General features: G+C 38.4%; 1 protein-coding gene across 1 annotated transcript in view; it reads right to left on the bottom strand.

Annotated features, from left to right (window-relative positions):
- Window positions 1-11,920, bottom strand: part of znf385c (zinc finger protein 385C) — a 135,653-nt gene extending 123,733 nt beyond the window's left edge. The window contains exon 1 of the mRNA XM_041976068.1: window positions 11,817-11,920. The gene's annotated coding sequence lies outside the window, so the exon portion shown is untranslated. The remainder of the gene's footprint in view (window positions 1-11,816) is intronic.
- Between the last annotated feature and the right edge of the window lie 2,939 nt (window positions 11,921-14,859).

Genomic DNA, 14,859 nt, shown 5'->3' with positions numbered 1-14,859 from the left:
GCTTTGCACAAGTCTGCTCTTCCTGTTATAAAGGAGTTAGGTTTAGGGATTGAATCAAAGTTTAGTTTCAATCTAATATCTTGGTTTCCTTAAGTAGGCCAAATATTTATGAATTGGCCTGTATGAGTACTGATTGGATGACAGTGGATTGTCTCAAATGGATTGTATGTAAACTGCCCTGAGATGACGTTGTGAATTGGCGCTATACAAATAAAGCTGAATTGAACTGTACTGCTATTGACCCATTGATTTGAGTCAGGTTTATGGAGCAGGGAAACACCAAAAGTCTGCAGGAAAGTGGGCCTTGAGGACCAGAGTTGGGGATCCCTGCTTTAGTTCTTTTTAGTGCCAGTTTGTTAAAGTATGGACACCTCTAAAACATGCAGGGCAGTGACCCGAGGACCATGACTGAGAAACACTGTCCTATAGTGACCATGTCAGGTGAACAGGATCTCTGTATATAAATTCTAAGGACTGCTTCTTTATCACTCCATATCATGGTTGGATCACCTGAATGTAAAATCTCAGACAGGTGCCAAAAACTATTAACATCTGAAGTTGGACTTTAGTACCCTAAGATGCTGATAAAGGCCAGTTAGGTTTTTGTGCCATGCTTGTTCTTAGTTATAACAATTATCTTCTCAACCCTTCTTTAATTGAGATTGACATTAAAATGGAGTAGTTAATGTGTGCCAAGGTCAGAGTATGCTGTGTTAACAATTACAATACTGCTTAATGGGACATGCCAGAGCTATTTTGAGTGCATGTTGTGGGAAAAAGAATTGGGCATACTCTATTAGTCAGAAACCAGAGCAAATCCACGAAGTGGGACAAGGTCAGAGCCCCACCTTCGTTTCTAGGCTGCTCATCATCAAGCACTTTAAAACCTGAGTGAAATCATTAATATAAACGCCAACCTGGGAGAAGGCTTTTAGTATAAACAAAGTGGCTGTCGAGGATATTCTGTCATTTATAACACCTCTACGTTTTAAGTCGAAGCTAGCAGGTTTACATGCAAGCTGAAAAGTGCCCCTCAGGGAACATTACTCCCCTCTTTTAAAGACATGCTTCCTTTCATCTTTTCCCTTTACTCTGTTTTTAAAAGATCTACTTCCTAACTATTAAAAAGACCTGAGCTCTTTGGTGCTGAGGAAGTTAGATTAACTGCAAAAAGCCTATGCATTTAGGAAATCAAAAGGTGGACAGGAAAAACAGTGGTAAAAAAAAGAACATTCACCAAAAAGTGTTTCAATGCTGATACACTTCTCAAAGATGTATGTGTGGACATGAGGAAAACAAGATGGAGCAGAGAGAGGGGTTATGCTAGAGGGTGTTGGTGGAGGAAGTTAAATACAGAAATACAGAGCTCCAATGTGTGTCCCTCCTACAGATCCAGTCCCTCTGCCCTCATCCCTCTGAATGCTCCAGTGTACCCCTGCCCTGGGCTGGTGGGGAAACAAAGTTGTCCTCTGTATTTTAGCTGCACCGTGAGGAGTTGGTCTGCCTGCAAGCAGCTTTTAAAAGTAAGCTTTTGGCATTAAATGTGACCATAGCCCAGAGGAGAGTTGTGTGCTCCTCTGCCACAAAAAAGTTTACCATGAAGGATGAGTGCCTTGATATGGCCTCTGAAGTGTGCAGACAGTCCAGATCCAGCAGAGCCAATAACTGAGCAGTGTTGAGAAACTTCAGTAAATTAATTGCTTTTACTTCATGTTTCCATGACAATATTGAACAAACTTGCCAGATACAGCAAAATGCAGGTAAACTACAAATAGAGAACCAGAGAGTCAGAAACTTGATATTTCAAGCAAGTGACTTGAGCTTTTTCAATGTATGAGTCATACAGTAGGTTACTTCAACACGCAGACATAGTTTTGGATGCCTGATTTGTGAGTCTGAAGCAACAAGATCCCATTCATATAGAATGAACATATACCTCTGACACAAACCTCAACTAGCATTTTACTGTAATCCATTTTAGTGAATGACTTCTATGTTCTCCGTTCACACCTTGGAGTTTTTTTTTTCTTTCTTTCTTTTGTTACCTCCACCAAGGCAGAGGTCATGTATTCGGTGGTGTTGTTTCTCTGTCTGTCTGTTAGCAATATTACTCACAAAATAAAAGATGGATTTGATGACATTTTTAAGAAATCTCAGAAATGGAATAAGCAAAGAGTTTTGGGGGTGATCCAGATCACCACCTGAATCAAGGAATTTTTTAAATGATTCTTAACTACTGGGAAATACAGATAATTTTCCTATTAGAGCTTCTAACTCAAAAATAATACCCACAATTGGCAAAAAAAAATTTAAATAAATAAATAAATAAAAATAAACTGGCTTGGTGGAGGTATGCACTCTCCTCTGAGTGCTTTTAATTTTTGTTATTCTTCTGTTGCAACGGGACTAAAAGAGAGGAATAACATGCATAAAATTTCTTTGTGTGTTTAAAGAGAGAGACAAACTATAACTGGTGTTAATGGACAATATTACCAATTGAAATCCATTTTTCAGTAAACACTAATTATCATTTTACATCCAGTTTAATATGTGCAAAGCAAAAGAGTAGTTGCAGCCTGGATGTGTTTACTTTAAAATAACTGGGCCAGCTGTTTGCACCATGCCATACTTAATAAATAGATATGATAAAGTGGAAATTAGTTGTCTAACTCTGGTAGATATATGTCAGTTTTCATTGTAGACATAATTCTTGTTCTTAAACCTACAAGTATTGTATGAATAAATGTTATGTCTCTTAACTTGATTGTGATCTAAATACTCTATTGCCTCTCTATTGGTATTAATATTCTCAAAAGACATTTCTTAATTTGGTGTTATATAACTGTTTGTGCACTGCAACCCTAACAGAATGTCTCTAATTGTAGGCAGATTTTTCTCGTTGACAGTCTGATCACATCCTACAGTGACAGTTACCTAAGGAAGAGTTGCTCTTTTTTATGCCCAGCCTCACCGATGTTATAAAGAAAAATCCCATTGGCAGTGCAACACAAAGAACTTGCTACGAACTGAGAGCATGTCCACAATGTGTCATATGAACAATATGTGGGCTGAGAATATTAGTCAGATACATGATCGATTGTGCAGAAAAACGGTAACACTCAAACAAATAATCATGAGGGAATGATAAAACATCCAAGCAGGGTCTGATCAGCCTTTCCCGACGTAGATATCTGCAGAGTAATTGTGCTTCAATGTCAAGTGGCTCTTCAAGAAATGGACACACCATGTCTGACACTTCCTTCAGTCTGCAGCTAAAGAGGAGAAGCTCAGGGTAAGTTGGAGAAAATCTGCAGGTGAGCAGGTTAACTTCACCAAGTCTGTTGCTGCAGTAACTGACTCAGAGTTACACTGAACTTGCTTTGTGAAACCGAAAACCCAGAGTTTCCCTTAACTCGGAGTCAACTAACTCAGAGTTTTCACTAAACCCGCTTTCTGAAATGGGGCTCATATGTCTTGCATTTGTCAAGTTTATGAAAGCTGAGGGCTTCTCTTTTCCAGGTTTTCCAGCTGCGGCTGGAGATGAAGACAACGGAGCTGCTGCCACTGTACGCCGTTATTTAGTTTTGGCTGGTAGAGGATCTGTTTTAGCATGCTGTTCCCAAGTCTTTAGATTGTTTTTTCAGTGACATTTAGTTCACATACCTTGGAAGGCTTGCCGAGTGTTTTATTTCAATATACCGTTTCAGGTTTGCTGTTGACATTGTTGATGTCCAGGGTTGCTTCTTGACACCCGGCAGGCAAAGTTTCACAATAACATCCATAAGGCAGAAATACAGTACGTTCAGTTCACGTTCACCCAAAATATGAACGAGTTCATGAACGATCGTTCAATGAACGAGTTCAGGCACAACAACACTGGTAAAAGCAACATATAACAATAAAAACGTATGTACTATGTAGCTAAAATATATAATTGGAAAACTTGCAAAGGGGTCTAGGTTTTCCTGTAATACTGCTTTGCTCCACAGCAAGGGACATGAATCACTGTAGGGTTTAGTCTGCCCTGGAACCAAATGTTTATTTATTTATTTTTTCATCAGCCTACTAGAGGACAAGAGGGAAGATAATCTCTTTTTAATCTGCTCTGTTTGCAATCCAAGTGTCCACAATTTTTGGGGAGTAAAGGTTTGAAATCTGATACCTAACTCCCCAAAAGTTGTCTCCAGTAAGGAAAACCAACACCAATATATACACCAGGTACTTTGGTTCTTTTTTGCCATTTAATTTCTTTGGAGCTGAAAGAATTTCCTTTGTGTGAAGGGGTGATGATGAAGGCAATTTTAGGTTTTCCACAGTATTATACTTATCTTTATATTAACTAACAATAAATACTGCCATTACATGCTACTGTATTATCATCTTCTTCATCTATTCAAACATACACATCTGGTAAAACTCTGCCCCCTTGTGGTGATCACTTTCAAAGGACTAAGTTACAAAATCCACCTTTAACAAAACACTGTCAAAATAACAGGCTGCACAAGAGATCAACATGTAGTCTTCCTATCTTGATGAAGTCCAAACTAGAAATGTTCTTTGAATGTACAGTATTTGATGTACTACTTCTACTCTAATGTATGCGACTTTATCACTAAGGGCATTTACTTGCATTTTCTCTACCATTTACATTTAAAGAGAAAGCAAGACAGCATGAGAAACCCTCAAGTTCATTTGTTTAGCTGCTTTATCTTGTGTTTTCTGTTACCTAGCTCTGAATCAAAAAACATTAGCAGAGTCTCGGATGTTCAGCTGTCTTTGCATTGACTTCTTACAGACACAAGAAGAGTACCTTGTTTTGATTCTTACATTATTGCCTAAAACAAATCCAATAAAACGTCCTTGGGCTAAAAAATACTATACTACACCGTCTTAAGTGGGAGAATTAAGACTGCTCACATTTTTTAGGATTATTTATGTCAGCAGGTAATTAGCAACCATAAGAAAGAAAGAAATTAGTACTTAAAGACATAGACTTGATGCCCTTGTGAGGCTCTCTGTTTCAGGTACATCCTTGTATAATTACTGCAAACCAGAGGTGGCTTAACTCAAGAGTTTTGTTAAAACAGTTCAGAATGTTTCAGGGAACCTTTTATCATCAGAAGCTGTTCTTTCCTCACTTTAGCTGAAGAAACTAACCGGTTTTTTTTTCCATAGAGCAGGTGCATCCGTTCCTCCATGCACTTTATCTTTTGCCATGCCCATTGTCTGATTGTTTTGTTGCAATTGTTAACCCAGCCCTAACAGCACCCTGTGTTGTCAGCAGAAACACTTCCAGAGGCAGAGCACTGAGAAATGCCCCTTTCTCTCGGTACCGAGTGGAAAAAAATATATGGTTCAATTATAAGCCTGGCACCAGTTTGCTATGGCCTGGACTAAGCTTGGGGGGAGACAAAGTCAAGCTGATAACTAATGCGGTACAAGTGTACTATCTACAATAGAGTTCAGCTTAGTCTTTACAAAATAAAAGAAAGCCTTTTAAATATTGTTGGTCAAACTGGGATACAATGGAAGTACTGTAGGATCAATTAGTGGTCGAACCAGTAAGAAATGGGGAGAGATGCGGTAAATCAATGCATTTAGCAGAATAGATTTCATGGATTAGTGAGTTCGAAGTGTGTGCCAGCTGTGTGCTACAGGGCTAAGAAAGATTTTAAACTGAAGGAAGTAGAGTTAATGTGGGTTCTTGGGGAGCAGAGAGCTGGCCTTGCTTCCATCATCCACTCACACCCACTAGTTTGACACATGAGAAGAGGCCTCAAGCAGAGAGTAAGCACACATCACCCACACACACTCATGCAGTAAAATAATGAAAAAAAAAGACCTCAGCTATAAATGAGAAGATAGACAGCGGAAGACACCGCTGGAAAAAAATAAATAACACAGATGACTCAAACTAAACAGTGTGAAAGCATACTGGTACTGTGGAAAGAATAAACAATCTGTGTAGCCCACATATGGTAAAGAGGGTGATAATCTGACTTTTAATCAAAGGCCAGGCCACCACTTGGGTTTGCTAAGCCCTGGTTCATTGTGAGGAGTCGGGACATTGATGAAAGGCTGGAGCTGTGTGATATAAGCAATCCTGAGTCAGCTGATACGTCAATAGTGGCATCACAGATCCATCTTGGGCATTATCAACATTAGACTGTCTGAGGTGACCTGAGTTACAGCCAAGCATATCTCTTGCAGTCTGCATGGTTCAATACGAGACATGGTAAAAACAAGCGTGTGTGCCTCGGATCCAGCCCTCCAGACAGTCGAGGTTACTGTGATCAGCATGGATTAGACGTCTTTCCAGTGTGATCAATGAGAGATGGAGTTGGTGGCATGGTGAGGTGGAGGAAGCTTTGTAATGATCCTGATAGCTGATATCTGCTGGAGGCATGAGTGGACTTTCTGGCTGTGCAGGAGATTAAAAAAAGAAGAGCACAACAGCACAGTCTCTTCACAAATGCAGCAAATATATGAATATCATCCATTATGTATTTATTGTCCCCAAAACTAAAAAAAAGAAGCACAGGTTTCAGTATAATCTTAATTTCAGGAAGCTGGGGTCAAGTGGAAGATTGTCTTTGCTTCACGAAAAACAGCTCTTTCAACTTATTAAATACTTGAACATATAAGCTGTAACCTTTTAGCACTACTTTTCATTGTGGTTACTGTGATGGGGCTACATGTCTCACTGGCACAGCTGCCGGGTCACTGACAGCTGAGCATAAAACAGACGATACAAACATCTGTGGTGTGCCAAGCTGATGGCTGCTTCTCTAGTATTACATATTCACCATATTTGCTACTATCTCACATTCAGATGAAACCAGTGGCAGGAAATGTCAGCCTGCTGTGATGGAATTTGTCTTTTTCAGATCTTTGTATTTTCTCCAAAAACCACACTGTTGAAGTGCTGCAGTTAGAAGTTATGTTCATTTTTATTCAGAGCTTCATGTAAAGCATTCCAGGGAGATAAAAACTTGTTTCAGAGTGCAGACAAGGAGAGGAGTGGTAGAGCACATTTAGCATTTAAAAGAGTCCTCCTGAGTAGTTTTGGTTTGTTTCATTAGCTTCTCTTACTTAAAGTGTAGAGCAAAATTTGAGCAAAGTTGGAAGAATTTGCAACTAAATTTAATTTTAAAACATGTGGAGGGGATGCACTTACTTAAACTAATGTCTTTTATGCATTTGTAGAAACCAAAAACTGAACAGCAATAACTTCTGATGACTTGTGATGAACTTTTAATGACTGTCTGGGACTTGACCAAGTGCAAAGCTTATGAGATAAAATGCCAATTTGATTATCGTCTAATAGTCTTGACAGTGGAAAGCCAGGAAACTGATAAGGACACACACCAACAGGCTGAAGAACTCATCTCACTTAAAAATGATCTTGGCACAGAAAAAGTTTCCACTCTCATTTCTGTCAAAAGTGATCACTTAAATGAGTAAAGGTCTAACAGTTCCCCTGAAAAACTGTAGTTGTGATACCAGGTGTGCAAGTGTATGAATAACTGTATGTCAAGCAGGGCGTTGCCAAAAAGGTCATCCGTTAAAACAAGCCTACATAAATAAATGGAAAAAATGAGGTTAAAACCAAATACAACCAATTCTGAATATTCATGAAAGCCGTCCAAAATAGTTTGTTTTTGATCAAATGATTCAGCCACTGCCCTTCTTGAGGAGTTCAGTTAGAGCCAAACAAGCAGCCCATTTAGTTTTTGTTGTTGTTGTGCAAACTGGTTGAGAAGGTGTACCTGGCTAGAAACACTGAGCTAGTGTTCAACCTCAGAGCACAGTCATTCATCAGCATAAATGCACCACTGTGTGTGTGCATGAGTCTGCGCTAGTCAGTGTGCTATTTCATCACTGGAGCCACTGTGAATGTGAATCATTACACGTGTGTGAACGCGTGTGCGTAGGCAACATGGTGTATGGTGGTAAAGCTGACGTTTGCTACCTTATGTTAGCGAGGAAAATGATTTCTTGATTTCAAATGATGATCAACACAGATGCTGAATGTGTCACAGAACAGATTTGCTTTCTGATGTTAAAGTAGGTGAAAAGCCTGACTGCACCCCTGATCTAACTTTACACTGCCTGCTTCATTCCTGTTTGGGCCCGGGGGCTTAGATGGGACATTAAGATGTATAGGTGAACCCCCACCCCCTCCCAAAAGAGCTGGCAGTGTCAGTTCTCCAACTCCCTACTGAGAAGCAGGCAGCCTCTGCAAAGTCTTTCCTCGGGCTGAGCACCTCGAGTCAGGCATGCCAGTCACCCAGGCAGGGGGCTGAGGGAGGGCGCTAACAACAGTGAAAGAACAGCCTGCACGCCCTGAGTCAGGCTCTGTGCAGCTGTCTGAATCTCTGACCTCTGCCAAGTCAACCCCCAACCTGTCTCTGCCACCTCCAGCCTCACATAGGGCAATAACCCATGCAGAACAGCGACAGGCTCATGGGTAGAGGGATGCCTTCACTCCATTGCTCCCTCTTCAAGGGCATGTTTCCATGCCTTTTAATATAGATGTCCCCTGCTCTATATGCACCTGTCATGCCAAACCACAAACGACTTGTACTTCATCTATCCAATCTTTGTGCAGCAAAATTGTTTATATCAATGTTGCTTGTTCAAGCCATTTGCTATACAAAATCCGAGTAAATATTAACTAAGAATTTACCTGCACCCAGCCGTCCCACATGTTTACTTCAAACATCATTTACCTATACTGCAAAAAAAAAATAAAAACAAAAAGTTCAGAAAACACACACCACAAACAAATATATGATGCATTAAAACCGCATACAATTAGTTTCTTTTGTGCTTCATTTTAAGCTGTTCTGCTTTGCCATGAGGGAACAGTAATATCCTCAAGTGCAAAGTAACCCCCAGTTACTAGAGAATTAGCTGTATGTTTGTACTGGCAAATAGAGCAGCAACTGTGACTATGCCACAATTTTAGCACTAAACGTTTCAGAGAATCCTACTGAAGGTCACCGTGCCGTTCTAAACGATCACAGCATCGGATTAAATCAAGTGCAACAGTCACACAGAGAAAGGGAGAAACTGAGGTCAATAAAACTTCCAAAAGTGTACACATGTAGTCTTGGGCTTTGCAGACTCCAACTGTGAACTGTGCTCAGTGTGAACAGGGTGGTCAACTTTGCCCAGCAGGTGAAGATAACAAAGATAACAGCAGCAAAGAGGACGATGAGCAGAAGGTCAAAGTGAAATAGCCAGAGGCCAGTTGAGCAGCAGATGTGCACAACCAAACAGAAAATTCCTATGTGAGAGGCAGCAATATGAAGGAAAAAATGCAAATCTGCAAAGACAAATTCAAAAAGGTCTCAATAAGCAAAAGGCTATACTGCACATTGAAGCCTTTAGTAAATCATCCAGCATTACATCTATAGAGACTTTAGGACTAAAACTTTTTTTTTTTTTTTTTTTTTTTGCCAGAGCATCTTTTACTTCCAGCCTGCTGAGATGGAAACAATAAGGAAACACAACTGACAACACACAGTGACAGACAGGCTGTTAGTTTCTTGTTACTCTGCATCATTGCTGACAACAACACCTACAAACCTGAACAATACATCAACACACATACATGCTCCACAGGGTGTAACAGTATCTGGAAGTGCCAGTCTGCTACAAGCCACACTTTAGGATGATGGTTGGATTTTTCTATCCATTCTGAAAAGCTCCAACTTTTAACAGTAACTCTAGAGCTATACATAGTGTTATGACAGAGATGCACAATGTAATTGATTCAAAACATCACCCTGAGTTGTTGCATGTGCTTATATCTGCAACCACATAGGAGAGAAACCTTAATATGGGATATTAAGGTTATCCAGATAATGAAATATGAAATATATAAAACATATATCAACCCAAATTAAGAATTAAACTATTTTTTGCCAAGATAAGTAAAAAAAAACAGCTCATTCAACGTCGAATCACATGATTTGAACTTGCACATGGATTCAAAGCAATATGAAGCAAAGATTTAAAATGACTGCTCAAAGCAGTTTATACACTAAAATGCAAGGTTTGATGGTTTTGACCCCCACACGTTTCTCTTGCCAATCTTCTCCCAGTGGCAGGTGATCAACTTGAATGGTAGCTATGTGCGAGTGTCGGTGTGTGAATGGATGCATATGCAGCATGCTGCAAAGACCTTTGTAGAACCAAAGTAAGGTTAAAAGACAATTCAGAATTGCAGCAGTTTTGTCTCTCAGACATAATCTGAAGTGGTGTGTTACTACTATCCACACTGTTCCTCGGAACCTGTAATGGTGGGTAACTGGGCTTTTTATATCTTTTCTCTCCAATTTGTTTACACCTTAATAATGTTGCTGGTTTGATCTACCAAACATAGTTTACCTAACAACCACCAACTAATACAAACCTTTTAGAGTAATATTTGTACTTAAAATTGTTACATCTACATGTTAATGTACTGTAACTCAAATGTACCATTTCCAAATATGTGAATCACTCACACGTAATTTCCTGATGATTCTCTTACCTTTAAAAAAAAAAAAAAATATATATATATATATATATATATATATATATATATATATATATATATATATATATATATATAATGTGATATTTAAGATTAATCAAATATCTAGTACAACTGAAATAAATAATCCAATAAATTATTGCACATTTTGACATAACAGCGAGACAAACTACTGTCCTCTTCTATTTGGGGATTCAGCACAGAGTGGAAGCAGTGGATGTCAATTTCTCTAAAGCAAACCTATGATTTATTTTGCAAAATTGATCAGTCTATTAGACTGATTAGAACAACACTAACACTGCAGCAAAAGAGATTTGAATATGGAGAAGCTAATCCTCAGATGTCTTGCATGTACCATTATTTTGCAACAAAGTCAGCTTTACCATAAACCATATATTTCTGGAGTCTGCTGATTTATACCAGTGACTAGGAAAAAGCTACACAATGTACAGTAACTGGAGATGCTAAAGTATAAACTATGCTACTTTTCTTAAACCATCATTTTAAAAGGGGAAATGTATTGATAAGTTAAACATACTCATTGTTAAAGTGATTTAACTTAAAAGAAAACAGATTATTTCATTTTCTATGAGCATAGTCAATAAACAGTGCAGACAGAAAGTCCACAGAGAACTTATTCATCCCTTTTGTAATGGAAAAATGCCATAAAGGACATGAAAATCCAATCATAAGACCGGAAAGAGGGAATATATGGAGTTCTTACATGAAGGAAATGAGCATCAGCCATAATTTAAACAGCTGTTTGACGATTTTTATTAGGAACTTGCAAGTTATATTCAAATAGAAAAATCTCTACATTTATGTTACAACTTTATTATTTACACTAAATGACTGCTGGTGATATCAATCACTATCTCATTTTACCACAAATGTAGATTTTTTATTTTATTAATTTGCCTAGTAACGTATATGTAACTATTCAAAGCACTTACAGTAAAAGCAGTTTTCTTGGAGTCAAGTGAGGAGAAAGAGGATTACACGCACGGCGCAGCTGATGCGCAATTACGCATAAACTCCAAAAGTCAAACTCACTCCAAACCGCAAGCGCAATTAATCTGCCATTTAGGAAAATAAACCTTTACAAGAACCGGTTTGATTTACTCAAGTCTGTCAGAAACCAGCAGTATAGTACACGCCTGAAAATATCGCATCAAGAAATTCAGGTAGCCGAATCCAAACTTTTTGCACAGGCAGTAGTACACACGTGTGTCACCGGCGAACAGTAGGATGAAAAATTGCTCTGCCTTACCGGTTCCGTTCTGTTTCCGATCTCCCCGGTGCTTGTCCGTGCTCTGCAACTGATGAAACAGATGGGAAAAGACTGACTGCCAAGGAAGAAAGCAAACCTGTCCAGTGCAGTGCGACCGTCAAGTTACACAGAGCGGAACACAATTTGATAGGAAGTTTCTTCTCACAATAAAAGCGTGAAACGAGTCCGAACTGGCCGTGGTAAGACTGCGGAGAATATTACCATTAATTAAAAAAATAGCACAATTTGTCAACTCTGCAGCTTACGCTAAAATAGCCTACATTAAAGTTAAAAACAACACTGCTCAACATCTTCATCAGTCTTGGTTGTATTTTGAACTAACCAGATGTGTGTGTGTGTGTGTGTGTGTGTGTGTGTGTGTGTGTGTGTGTGTGTGTGTGTGTGTGTGTGTGTGTGTGTGTGTGTACATTACATTTGACTTTTGTCTGCTTATCCACAGCTGCTGATCTGATTGTCCATTGAAAATGCATTATAAATATAGATAGATAGATAGATAGATAGATAGATAGATAGATAGATAGATAGATAGATAGATAGATAGATAGATAGATAGATAGATATTCTGTGATAACTGTGGTCACATAGAGAGACACAAGAAAACATCTTTATATTTGTGATCTGGATCACCACTGGAAATATTTGTGGCAAGTTCAAAAAGATTAATAAAAAGTAAGTTGGTTGTTTTGGGTTGTATTATATGGTACTTGATGTATGATCAGATAATGCCTTGTGGGGCTAGCTTCAAATAGGGAGTTGTCGGGGCTGCTGATACTGGGGCATGGGTCTGTCTCAGTCTGATCTGTGCCCTTTCTCTTTACAAAAAGTTAGTAATATCTCACTTTTTCTTCATTGTTTTATCATTCTATACAAAACAAGACTATTTTTCTCCATATTTTCTTGCCATAGCTTACTTTAAAATGATCTCACAGCCTTGCTGCTTAAATTAAATTAGATAGTGCTAATTAACATGGATACTGATGTACTGTCTGAGCACCTTTTATCTATTTTGTGCTCAAATGTGAAAATCTTGCTTAACTGAGTTGATGTTGTCCCTAAATAAACTCACTGAAAACTAAATATGACACGGTCTTGCCACTTATCTTAAAACTAAACAAATGGTACCATGTAACTACATTAGCACTTATACGTAGCATCAGGCTAACTTTAGTTTTATATGCTTACATAACATAGCATTAGTAGTTGTACTTGTACACAGGACAACAATTTTTAAGAAATGTGCAGCCACTCAATATTTTAAAAGAATGACTAATCATGAAACTAAAATTTACTTCACACTGGTGTAGTGACCCTGGTGAGCCATGTGTGTGTGGAAAGAGTCTGTATCCTTGTCCTCTAGTGACCTGTCATCTGAGGTGACACTTGCTATTTGTTAAACTGTGCTGCTCATCCCACAAACATATCTTCCTTACAAACATGGCACCATTTTAAAGGGGAATAAACAGCATTTCCAACAGATACATACATACATATACTGTATACCACTTATGTTCCTGTCATATTTCTTTTCAAATAAAAAACACAACATGAGGCAAATATAACAAGATTAATAAAATGCTGTAGTGGATTTTCTTAAGGCTGCTTACCAAACATAACCATGGCAGCATAATATCTGACCTTGTATAATCTAGTATACAAGGTAAAATTATGTGTCTTCATAGTGAATATATGCCTACTTCAATGTTCAAGAATAAATCAAAACAAACTAAATCTTTGGCCAATTTTGGTGTGATTTTATATGACAGTTAGTTTACTCAGCAGTGTTCATGCTGGCTGATTTGAATGTTTTCCCAGACTCCTAAATAGTTAGCGCAAGAGTAATAAACTTGCAATAATGCTGCGCTTGTTCTCTTCATCCAAGTAAAACATTTGAGTTTGCTGATCGCATGACCTAAATACCAGTTTCAGGTTATTTTTGTAGTTAATTTGTTCAAGTAAGTTCCACTTCCTTAGTGACTTACTGATTTTAATCTGACATGACTAACAGAAAGGCACTTGCCCTGATTGAAGAGTTGCTTGACTCCTTCACAGTGACTTGAGTAGCTGATGTTAATCCCAAGAACAGGCTGTCACCAGCGAGGTGATGGATATCCTAGTCATTCCTTTTTATGAGCAATAGATACGTCCGTCTTCATACAAATTATCTGGCACATGCAGTAACCATAAGAATAACCCACAGTCAAGAACATGTGGACAACATAGAATGAAACACAACTGCATCATGTCACTACCTACCAACAGCAGTCATTAGCATTTCTGACTTCTGGCTAGCATGCTAAGATGATTTCATCGTTTGCATAGTGTTGTGAACTTGTGGAAAATTAAATTTGCCCAAAGATTTTTTAACATGCTTTTTTGCTAGTTTTACAGTTTAAGACCCGGATTCAATCTTTTCTGTCTGTATGCTGAGCTGCTCGTAATGACTAAAGGGCAGGATGTAAGCCATACTCAGAGCCCTAAGAGAAATCTGTCTGGTCCCTGTCCAAACCCTGCACCCCATTAAACCTGCATGCAAAGGCCTCACATGAGGTTTCAGACCACATGGTTGATGCAACTTGCCCTTTCAGTGCTGACAGTGTTGATTATATTGCTTGCACTTGTAAGTAAAGAGGTGGGTAAACACTGTGACCTTTGTTTGGTGGTCTTCAGGAAGCAAATGCTTTTGATTTAAAAAAGTGAGGTATGAACTATCACTGAATTATGCCAGTTTTTCTTAAAGAAAAAGTTCAACTTGAATATAAATATATCCACCAAGTTAGATAAAAAGATTATTACTATTTCTAATTCATCATAAAACAAAAAACACAGGAAGATAGCTTAGTTAACCCTTTGACCCAACGTGCCCACTACAGTGGAAACCTATTAAGTCTGTTTTCTAGTACATGAGTGTGGATGGTATAATTGCAAATCAGCCACTTCATTGGACATTAGTGAGTCATCCAATACGCTGCCATTCACTGAAGAATAAATAAATAAATATATTTTTATAGAATATCTGTATTGA

The sequence above is a fragment of the Melanotaenia boesemani genome, chromosome 2, assembly GCF_017639745.1.
Source record: "Melanotaenia boesemani isolate fMelBoe1 chromosome 2, fMelBoe1.pri, whole genome shotgun sequence".
In the NCBI taxonomy this organism is placed as follows: Eukaryota; Metazoa; Chordata; class Actinopteri; order Atheriniformes; family Melanotaeniidae; genus Melanotaenia; species Melanotaenia boesemani.
The sequence above is the reverse complement of the archived record's forward strand: the minus strand, read 5'-3'. Positions and strand labels throughout refer to the sequence as shown.